The sequence below is a fragment of the Triticum dicoccoides genome, chromosome 6A (genome assembly GCF_002162155.2).
Source record: "Triticum dicoccoides isolate Atlit2015 ecotype Zavitan chromosome 6A, WEW_v2.0, whole genome shotgun sequence".
NCBI lineage: Eukaryota > Viridiplantae > Streptophyta > Magnoliopsida > Poales > Poaceae > Triticum > Triticum dicoccoides.
In genome coordinates this window covers 15680992-15690730 of record NC_041390.1, presented here as the reverse complement: position 1 = coordinate 15690730, position 9739 = coordinate 15680992, and the positions used below count along the sequence as shown (strand labels likewise).

At 41.6% G+C, this 9739-nt stretch overlaps 1 long non-coding RNA gene across 2 annotated transcripts; it reads left to right on the top strand.

Annotated features, from left to right (window-relative positions):
* The first annotated feature begins 3416 nt into the window (after positions 1 to 3416).
* LOC119319412 lies at positions 3417 to 8345 on the top strand. Of its 2 annotated transcripts, XR_005154475.1 has the most exons (6): positions 3417 to 4228; positions 6137 to 6213; positions 6344 to 6575; positions 6706 to 6750; positions 7228 to 7335; positions 7705 to 8345. It is a non-coding gene; the product is annotated as an uncharacterized LOC119319412 (long non-coding RNA). The 2 variants fall into 2 exon arrangements; XR_005154474.1 differs by having other exon boundaries at positions 7228 to 8345.
* Positions 8346 to 9739: the final 1394 nt, after the last annotated feature.

The following is a 9739-nucleotide window of genomic DNA, read 5'->3' as shown; positions in this document are numbered from 1 at the left end:
ACATCTACTACTATTACTCCACACATCGACCGCTATCCAGCATGCATCTAGTGTATTAAGTTCATGGAGAAAGGGAGTACACTACAAGAAATATGTCAACTTGTGACCTTCTGTCAGTGACCCTGGAAGAATTGGTCGTAAATCTATGACCATTTGAGACCAATTGGTCAAAAGCTGTTCGAGGGGCTATAAACCCTAAACCATAACGACCATTTTGGTCAGAAAGGTTGCAATTTTCTTACACGAAATGGTCATAAAGTAGACATCACTGATCCGCTGCCTTATTTCTAGCTGATCACGACCAATATAGATGGTCATAACCTTGTAAGTTGTGGTGGATTTCTATGACTAGGCGCCACCTCATCAGTTTTGCCTATGTGTCATGTCCATGTGTCAATTTTTGCCCTAGGTTGTGAAGCAACCCATATTTCTGTTAGTCCCAAAATTCCAAAAAAAATCTCATAAATTCTTTGGATCATATCTTCATCAAATATGTCAAAAACCTTCCTCGCCTAGTTAAAATATAATTCAACAATATTCATTTTCCTATTCTGTTTAGAACAACACTTTGTGAAGGAAGTGCTATTTTTATATTCTTGATTGCCCTCGAAATTTTTGGGAACTCTTTCTTATCCAAATCATTGCCTCATGACAAAATTCAGCTCCATTTTCCTAGTAAATGTTCCTTGGCAAATTTCCAAAGTTTTTGTTCAGCTAGAAGCTTTGTGAAGGAAGTACCATTTTTATATATCCAAATGACATGAAATTTATACAGTTCCTTCATATGCCCAGATTATCATCCTCCTCCAAATTACATCTCAGTCAAATCATCTATGTGAACCCAGGTTCAATTTATATTTTATGGCCAGATTGGCACATTGCAAAACAAGTGTTATCTAGACCCCTCTATTACCCTCAAACTTTTTGGGCACTCTTCCATACACAAATCATTGCCACATGATAATATTCAGCTCCATTTTCATGGTAAATCTTTCTCAGGAAATTTTCAAAGTTTCTATCTCGATTGAGAGAAGCTTTGTGAAGTACTAGCTAGGCTTACCCAAATGATCTGAAAATTTACCAGGGCATGACCATACCTATGTGACTTACCTAAACAAAATTTGAGCTCATTTTATTTATCCAATTTCTCTCGCTAATTTTCCCAAGTTTCTGTCCAGAGAAGAGCACTGTGAAGGAAGTACCACTTTGGCATGTCCAAATGATATCAATTTTCTACTGTGCTTTCCTATGCCCAAATAACCATCCTTCACCAAATTCAGCTCAATACATTCATTATTTTGAGCCCAACTTCAACGTTCATATTTTTGTCCAGTGTGGGACTTTGCGAAGCAAGTACCACCTAGGATCCTCCTTTTGGTCTGAAAATTCGTGAAGACATTCTTCTTAGTAGATGATCATCCTCAGCCAAAACTCACGCCCATTGGCCATGTGCATTTCTTGTACCGCTAATCAAACACTTGGCTACTAATTCAGCTTTGAGCATAGTTCGGTCTCATAGTGAGATTCTTCTGTTGTAATTTTCTTCCTATAACCTACCTAGTGAGTTCCCAACCCACTAGACATGCCTAGCACTCCCAGAACGCATGTCAATGCCAAGGTCACGCGGTGACCACACAGCGGGCATGCGAGTTTACGCGCTTTGGAGTTGGGGCCCTGGGCCACCGTCCAAACCTCGATGTATCACCACCAAACCATGTATTCATGCTTAAATAGATACTTATGTAACTAGAAATGATTTTTGGAAAAAATAAAGAGCAAACAATAAGGTAGCCGCAGTTCAAATTTGACCCGCTTCCTACTGAATTGGCGGAAATTTGTCTTTTTCACGAGAGGTGGATCAAAACTTTTGAAACCCAACCATTTTTTCAATTGTGCATTAAATATGTCCTAGTATTTTATAAAATTGATTAGGTCCAATTTTGCAACAAATATATGGTAGGTCCTTCACACAAAAAACTCATTTCAGGCACTCAAAAAATGGAAAATGAATTTTCCATGCAAAGAAAATGAAAACTCCCTTAGGCAACATTGTTTGGATTTCCAAGATGCACCATTGTGCATAATATGAGATCATTTGAACAAATTATGCTGAATGTGGCCATAAGATTGATCAATTGGCTTGAAAGCCATGAATCTTCACGCATGATAGCTCCTTTCTGAGAACACCCTTTTAAAATAATTTACGTATTACAAGTTTATTATTTTTCCTGGAAACTTGATCACATATAATGACACAATGTGAAGGTTTTCCAATTTTTTTATTTTTTTATTTGTTTATGCCCGTTTCAAAATGCGGTCAAAACGGCGGGCATGACCGTTCCTATCTAGTGGTCGAATATTGGAATTTTTTTGATGTTTTTCTTATTAAATAGATACGTATGTACCTAGAAATAATTTTTGGAAAAAAATAAAGAGCAAACTATTAAGACAGCTGCAGTTCAAACTTGACCCGCTTTCAACTGGATCGGCGAAAATTTATCTTTTTCACCAAAGGTGGGTCGAAACTTTCGACACCCAACTATTTGGTCAATTGTGCATTAAATATGGCCTAATATTTTATAAAGTTGATTTGGTCCAATTTTGCAACAAATATATGGTAGATCGTTCACAAAAAACTCATTTTGGGCATTCAAAAAATGGAAAATGAATTTTCCGTCCAAAGAAAATGAAAACTTCCTTAGGCAACATTATTTGCCATTCCAAGATGCACCCTTCTGCACAATATGAGACCTTTTGAACAAATTTGACCCACTTCCAGCTGAATCGTCGGAATTTTATCAATTTGACGAGAGGTGGATAGACAACTATTGAGACACAAGCATTTGGTCAATTGTACCTAAAATATGGTCTAATATTATTGAAAAATAGAGTGGTGCCATTTTGCAACAAATATTGGTACATGCTTAAAATATATATATATATATATATATATATATATATATATATATATATATATATATATATATATATATATACCATTTTTGACACTCCAAAGATAGAAAATGTTTTTCTGCAAAATAAACTCATTTTGAGAATAATTTTTAAAGATATTTGTATTATTCTAGGTTTGTTATTTTTCTGAAAAACAAGTCTCACTTGTGACACGATGCGAAGATTTTCTATTGTTCTTATTTTTTTTAATTCTATGATGTTATAAAATAGCTGACATGATTTAGCATATTATTTAATCGATTACGACCAATTTAGATGGTTATAGAATCGTCAAAGTGCGTACTACATTGTGATTGGTCCATTGGCATTTCACGCGGATCGTGCACAAACCACCGTTGGATGGTCCGGGATCCAACGGCAGCCCACACCCCTCACCCTCTCACCCACGTACACCTAACATAGCCCGCACGGTGTCTCAAAAAAAACCTGACACAGCCCGCACTTCTCCTCCTCTCGTCCCACAGCCGCCACCCCCGCCGTCTCAATCTCTCGATCCCCGACCACCGCCGCCGCTGTCCTCCGTCCTCTCCCCCAACCCCGGCCACCGGCGACCCCTCCCCTCCCCTTCTCTCCCACGACCGCGGTCGGATCCGCGCTCCCTCCTCGCTCGTGACCTAGACCTAGCCGCATGGCACGGCCATGGCCATGGCGGCGGCCAGATCCACCCCCTCCCCTGCTCCGTTCCCTCGACGCCCGGCGGTCATTCTCCCTTAGGCTACCCGCCCCCTTCTTCCTCCCGCAGCAGCTCACCCGCAGCCTTCCCCGTGGCTCTAGGGTTTTGGGGGCGACGGCGCCTCCATTGCCGGCACGGCTCCGGCGACTCTACAGCCTCCCCCGCCATCTACCGCGCTGAGACAGCCACGTCTCCGACTTGCCGCTTCCCCAATGGCTGCTGCTGGACCCGATCCCTCCTCGTTGCCTGGATGCTTCCTCGACTCTCCCTCCTCCCCAACAAGGCCGCCGTCGGACACCTTCTTCCCCGACAGCGCCGGCTGCAGATCCACTCCTCCACTTTCTTCTCACGGTTATCCACAGCATATATGACTCAGATCTGACGTTTTTGTTGTGTGTCTGGTTTTCCAGGATATGGGTGGTGCAGTGGCCGCAAGAACACGCTCGGCAGCGTCTAGGCCGGGTCGACTAGGGCGGCTGACAGCGGTGGCTACTTCCTTACAAGGACTACAAGCTCGCCCACGACTACACGACCCTCCAAGTCCCATCTGCATGCCCGCTCCCTCCTCCCTACCTCCTGCAGGTACCTGTTTAGGCCGCAAGCGGACTTGACATGCTTATGAGTTCAGAATATGAGCTCTCTAACATTTACCATGCGCTGTGTTATGTTCAGCTTCTTATGTGTCATGGAAATGTCCTTGTGTTGCAAAGTAGGCCCTGAATTATTCATGTTGCTGGCGATGAGATGTCCCTGTTTTGCTCCGTACTATGCACTGCTATATTTATAGTTTGAAAGCATGAGTTTAAAAGATGTCCCTGTTTAATATTGATGAGATGTCCCTGTTTTGCTTCTTATAGTTTGAAAGCTATAGTGGTCAATAATTTGGGGCATCTCTTCTAAGTGATGTTTAATGTCGCGTATAGTTGCTTCGTGTCAATTCGACCAAGGATTTTGTTATCTGGAACTGTAACTGTTGGCATAGAGACTGACTGCGGTGGCATAGTGCAACGTCTCACAAGGTGGATTAAGATTTGGTTGTCACAGTGCACAAGTGGTGGGTGTAGTACCGTTGTGCTGTCGTTGTATATAAACATCCAGCAAAAGGGATTGGCATCTGAAGTTAAGAAATTATGTCAAAACGTAGTTGTCAGGCTTTCTGTTTCAGGCCCCCATTGTATAACTGTTTAGGCTTTAAGCTGGATGCAGCTCTGTGAAGTGTGGATGTTGGGGCAGAGTTGGATTAGCATTAGCCATGGACTTTGTAAAGAGTATATGTCCATTTTGCCAAGACAAGGACTATTTTTTTTTTCTACTTTAACTTGTTGAATCATCAGTATTTGTTTCCACTCTTTATATTGAAATCCACACACATTAGAAAGGAACATCATGTCATGTGTAGAAGAGAGTCCTGGTTTTGAGAGGAAATGTCGTGCGACTCAAGTACCGTGTTTAGATGATTGATTTCTTTTTAAACTTGCATTGTATGCAATGCATTGGGCTTGCAGTCCAAATGAGTGATGATGTCATACTGAGATTTTGTCACTCACTTTGGGATCATCTAATCTTTTTTTATTAGTGTTTGATGATGGCAGTTTCTTGTGTGTTGTCGTTGCACCCAAGTGTTGTTTCTTGGCTCTGAGCCGTTAGTTGATTTTATTCCTAGTTTGAGAATCAAGGAATTTCGAGGCACATTAGTATAAAAAAAGCGGAAGGAAACAATAGTGAATTGATGTGATGACGAGTCCATTTTAGCTGAAATAATGTTGTGGATAGTGACCACAGTGGGATTTTAACCTAGTCCATTTCAGGTTCCCTCTGTTTCAAAGTGTAAATGTATTTCTATCAGTTAAAGACAAGCAAGTTATAAGTAATTATTACGCTGTTGAAATTGAAATTGAAACTTGAAATTGAATTAAACTGGATTATTACATCAAGCAATGTACTCCAGAATACTATTAAGAACTGGAGTCAAAGATGATTGCATGTGATTGACCCGGACTATAGCTTATTCCTTCAGCGTACTATCGCTTTCTCAAGTCAACTCAAGCAACAATTCATGTGGCTCGCTCAATCGGGTGGGCGGCGTTGCCCAATTCTATTCTGATTTCCTACTGAACTATGTTGTTGTAGACTATAAAAGAAGAAGCTGCAGTTGGTTATGGATTTAGATTTGGCATGTGTTTATCTTGACTACTCAGGGTGGACGAATTGTAGTTTTATGCATGTAACTCAGTCTGCTTGGACAACACTAGCATGTTACTATGCACTACTACTGTTCAAGAAGTTTCATGAGTTGCCAGTGCCGCACTTCTCTAGTTTCATTGATGGTGTTTAACAATACTTGCCCTTGTATCCTTCATTCGATCTCAGATTTCATCATAAATCATAATGGACTACTCTTCTGTTGAATGTTGATTGGCGCACTATTCTGTTGTTGCCATGTAGAGGAATAAGAGGATATATGAAGTTTACTATTGATGTTTCATGCAGGTCGGGTTACCCAATGTTGGCAAATCAACTTTCTTTAACATAGTAACAAAGGTGGGATCCCGCGCTGTCAACTCCAGGTCAGTGCCCCGACCCCTCCCTCCCTCGTCTCCCCGTCTTGTTTTTGTTTTTCGTGGTGGCTGCTGCTATTTCACGTCGGGTTCTGACTCGGTTTGGTTTGCTGCTGTTGTTTCCGTTGTGGTGGTGCAGGCTTGCGATTAAGAAGATAAAGGTTGAGAAGGACCCCAACAAGCCCACGCGCCCCCGAGCGCTTTCTTCATCTTCATCTGAGTCCTAGTCTTGGTTCCTGGTTCGATTCGTGTTGCTTCTGTGGTGTGGCGTCACATCCTGACCAAGGATTTGGTGCGTGTTTCGTCTTTGCAGGGACAACTTCAGGAAGGAGTACAAGGAGAAGCACCCCGACGTCAAGCAGGTCTCCGTGGTAAGCGTCTCGGTTTCGCTTCGTCCCCCATCCGCCTCTGTCTCATTGTTTGTTCGAACTGGTGGTGCTGCGAGATGAGTTTCCTCGTGAATTCTATGTCCTGATATGGTTTAGGTTGGTTGAATTGCAGATTGGCAAGGCCGGTGGTGAGAAGTGGAAGTCCATGAGTGATGCTGTAAGTTGCACGTCTCCCCTCCCCTCTCTGTTACCGCTCAATTCAGTGCCGGTTTACTTGTTTCTGTCTTATATTGCCTAGTGTTCGAACTAGTTGGTCAGTTAGATTTTGAATGGCAGTAGCAGCAAACTGATTTTTATCAAATATATCTCTATTACCGCTCAATTCGGTGCCGGTTTTCCAATGGCAGTAGCAGCAAACTGATTTTTATCAATTATATCTTATGCGAAGTTTAGGCGTAATGTGTTGCAGTGAAGTATTTTGCATGACTTGCACTTGTGCAATGAATATTCATATTGTGTCTATGTTTTCTTGTATGAATGAGTATCTCATTTTAACTAGCTGGAGAACGAAAAGCATGGTACTAGCTGAATTTCTGTTGTCATTCTAAATGACTGTCCTTTTTTTAAACCCTTCCTAATTTGTTTGCAACCCTTCCTAATTTTTTGTTCTTTTTCTATTTGGAAATGGATGCAGCAGGTGCTCTGCTCTTGCACACATCTGGCGCCGTCTCCGGCGCGGTGGTGCTTCTTGAGGCGACTGGCGTGATGGCGGCTGTGTACGGCGGCGACCACAAGCCCTCCGGTGAGTCGGTTCCATCTTCTAGCCCTAGCTCCTGCTTTTCTGCTCCTATAGCATGTTCTGTTGGTTTAGAACACTGGCAGCAGTAGCCTACCATGTATGCATACTAACCAGCAGGAGTTCAATCACCTTGTGTACACTAGCAGCTTGCTTACACAGTTGTCACTTTTGCTTGTGGTAGCCATTATCTCACTGAATCATGTCTGTGTGTACTAATCATCAGTTAATAGTATTTGGCTTCTACGTGATGGTCTGGGACTAATTTATGGTGATGTGGATATACTTTGTGATTTAAAGTTACTAATTTATGGTCTGGTGTCATATTATGGTCTAATATTTTTTGTTTTGACTCTTTCTCCGGTGCGAGGAAAGCTATGAGTAGACGTCGATGATGCCTACTGGCTTGGCTGCTACCGTGATGCATGCGCCGGTCAAGCAAGCACACATGCATATACGTACATGTTAGGATAGTAGCAGATATTCCGAAAATGCATAGGAGCTCTCGGGTGCTACGCCCCCCTATATTCAAAAATAATTTAGTAATTCAAAAAAGTCAAAAAATCCCGGAACTTTTTACGGAATCCAACATGACCAGGTATTGCACTCGTATAAAAAGATTTAAATTGGAAATCACTTTTATTGTATCTGGGGTCAAAGATTTTCCAAAAAATGCTAGATACAAGTACTATTCATGCTAAATTGTCGTCATAAATTTGCTTTTTTTGCCCTGAAGTCAACGAGAATTATTGCTTGACCAAACATTTTATATGAGTATAGTACCTACTCATATTTGGTTCAAAAATATATCCAAGATTTTTTTTTGGCTTTTTTTGAATTATTAAATTATTTTTGAATATAGGGGGTGGAGCACCCGAGTGCTCCTAATCCGCTTCCCAGATATTCCCTCTATTCATGTTATATTCCTGTGTAAATGTATTTCTGAGATGATTTTGTTGTGTTATGTAAACCTGGGAGATGTGTTATGTGATGTGATATGATGGATGATTTGAATTCGACATGGGAGTTTTCCTGATTTGAATATGAAACAAGGTCGGATGCATGTGTGCAGGGCTGGGCCGGCAAAATCCGGGACCCTGTGCGAAACTACAATAATGGGGCCCTATCTTATTAAAATGAACTAACGAGCAATTATAATGTATATGGTATAATGTCTTGCATAACAATTGGATAGATAAAAGATCATACCTATCAACTTCTGGTTGCATAATATTTATTTAAACAACAGCATTCCTCTAGTATTCTTTGAAATGAAAGCTTGCAATGGTAGAAGGATCAACAGGCTGATTACCGATGACACTTGTGATGCTTCTTTTTTTACTTGATTAAATTCTTTTTCTCTTTCTTTTCTCTTGCGCTTCTGTAGACTAATGTTTCCCCATAATGACTCAAATATGTATTATTGAAACACAAGATAAAAAGGTGAATACAATAAAATTGTAGTGATACGACAGCAGATATCAATTGAAAATTATGTGTCAATAATTCACAATTAGACGAATGGTCTAACTCACCTAGTCTCTTGTCATATACCGTTGAACCGAGGAGGCAAGAACTGATCTCTAACTATCCCGAGGCAAGAACTGATCTCTAACTATCCCGACTAAAAATTAATAAGGATTTAGGAATCTAGGAATTAGGAGTAGGAGCCGAAGTTAATAAGGAAAGACTCGCTAGCTGTAAGCTACCTGTTTTGAAGCCGTGAAGCATCTAGAGGATGGAAGCTGTGAAGCACCTGGAGTCGGTCGCCGATCGATCCGACGACTCTGGAACTTGGGAGAGGAAGGCAACAACGGCAGCGGCCGATCGATCCGATGAGTCAATGAGACGAAGCCACGAACGCGACGATCATGTTTCTTGTAGCGCCGCCGCCGACGCGACTGCTAATACGGTTTTGCATCGATCGATTGACGAGTCCACCATCCCCTTCTTTCCGAGGGAGCGACGATCCGTTTCCTTCTTAATCACGATCGATCCAGCATTGTTTTTTTATTTTAGAAACGCCAATCGAGCAGTCTTTTATTTTTGAGGACTACCGATTGATCAGATTTTTTTCCGAGAAAAACCGATCGATCAGACGAGGAACATCGCTCGATGCCTCGACGGGTGGAGCGCTAGGGCCTAACGGCCCATCGTGCCAGCTCTTAGGATTTTTTTTAGAAATAAATACTATGTCTACATAGGAATTTTGGGGCCCCTAAAAATTATGGGCCCTGTGAGGGCCGCACATTCAGCACAACTATGGGCCCGGCCCTGCATGTGTGTAACTGGATTAAAGAGGTCTTGTGCCTAAACATTTCTTTCAAAATCTGAGATCTAATATTGGACAAATAATTGGGCTGGAAAAGGCCACAACCCAACAGGCATTGAACTGTTTAAAAAGCGAAAC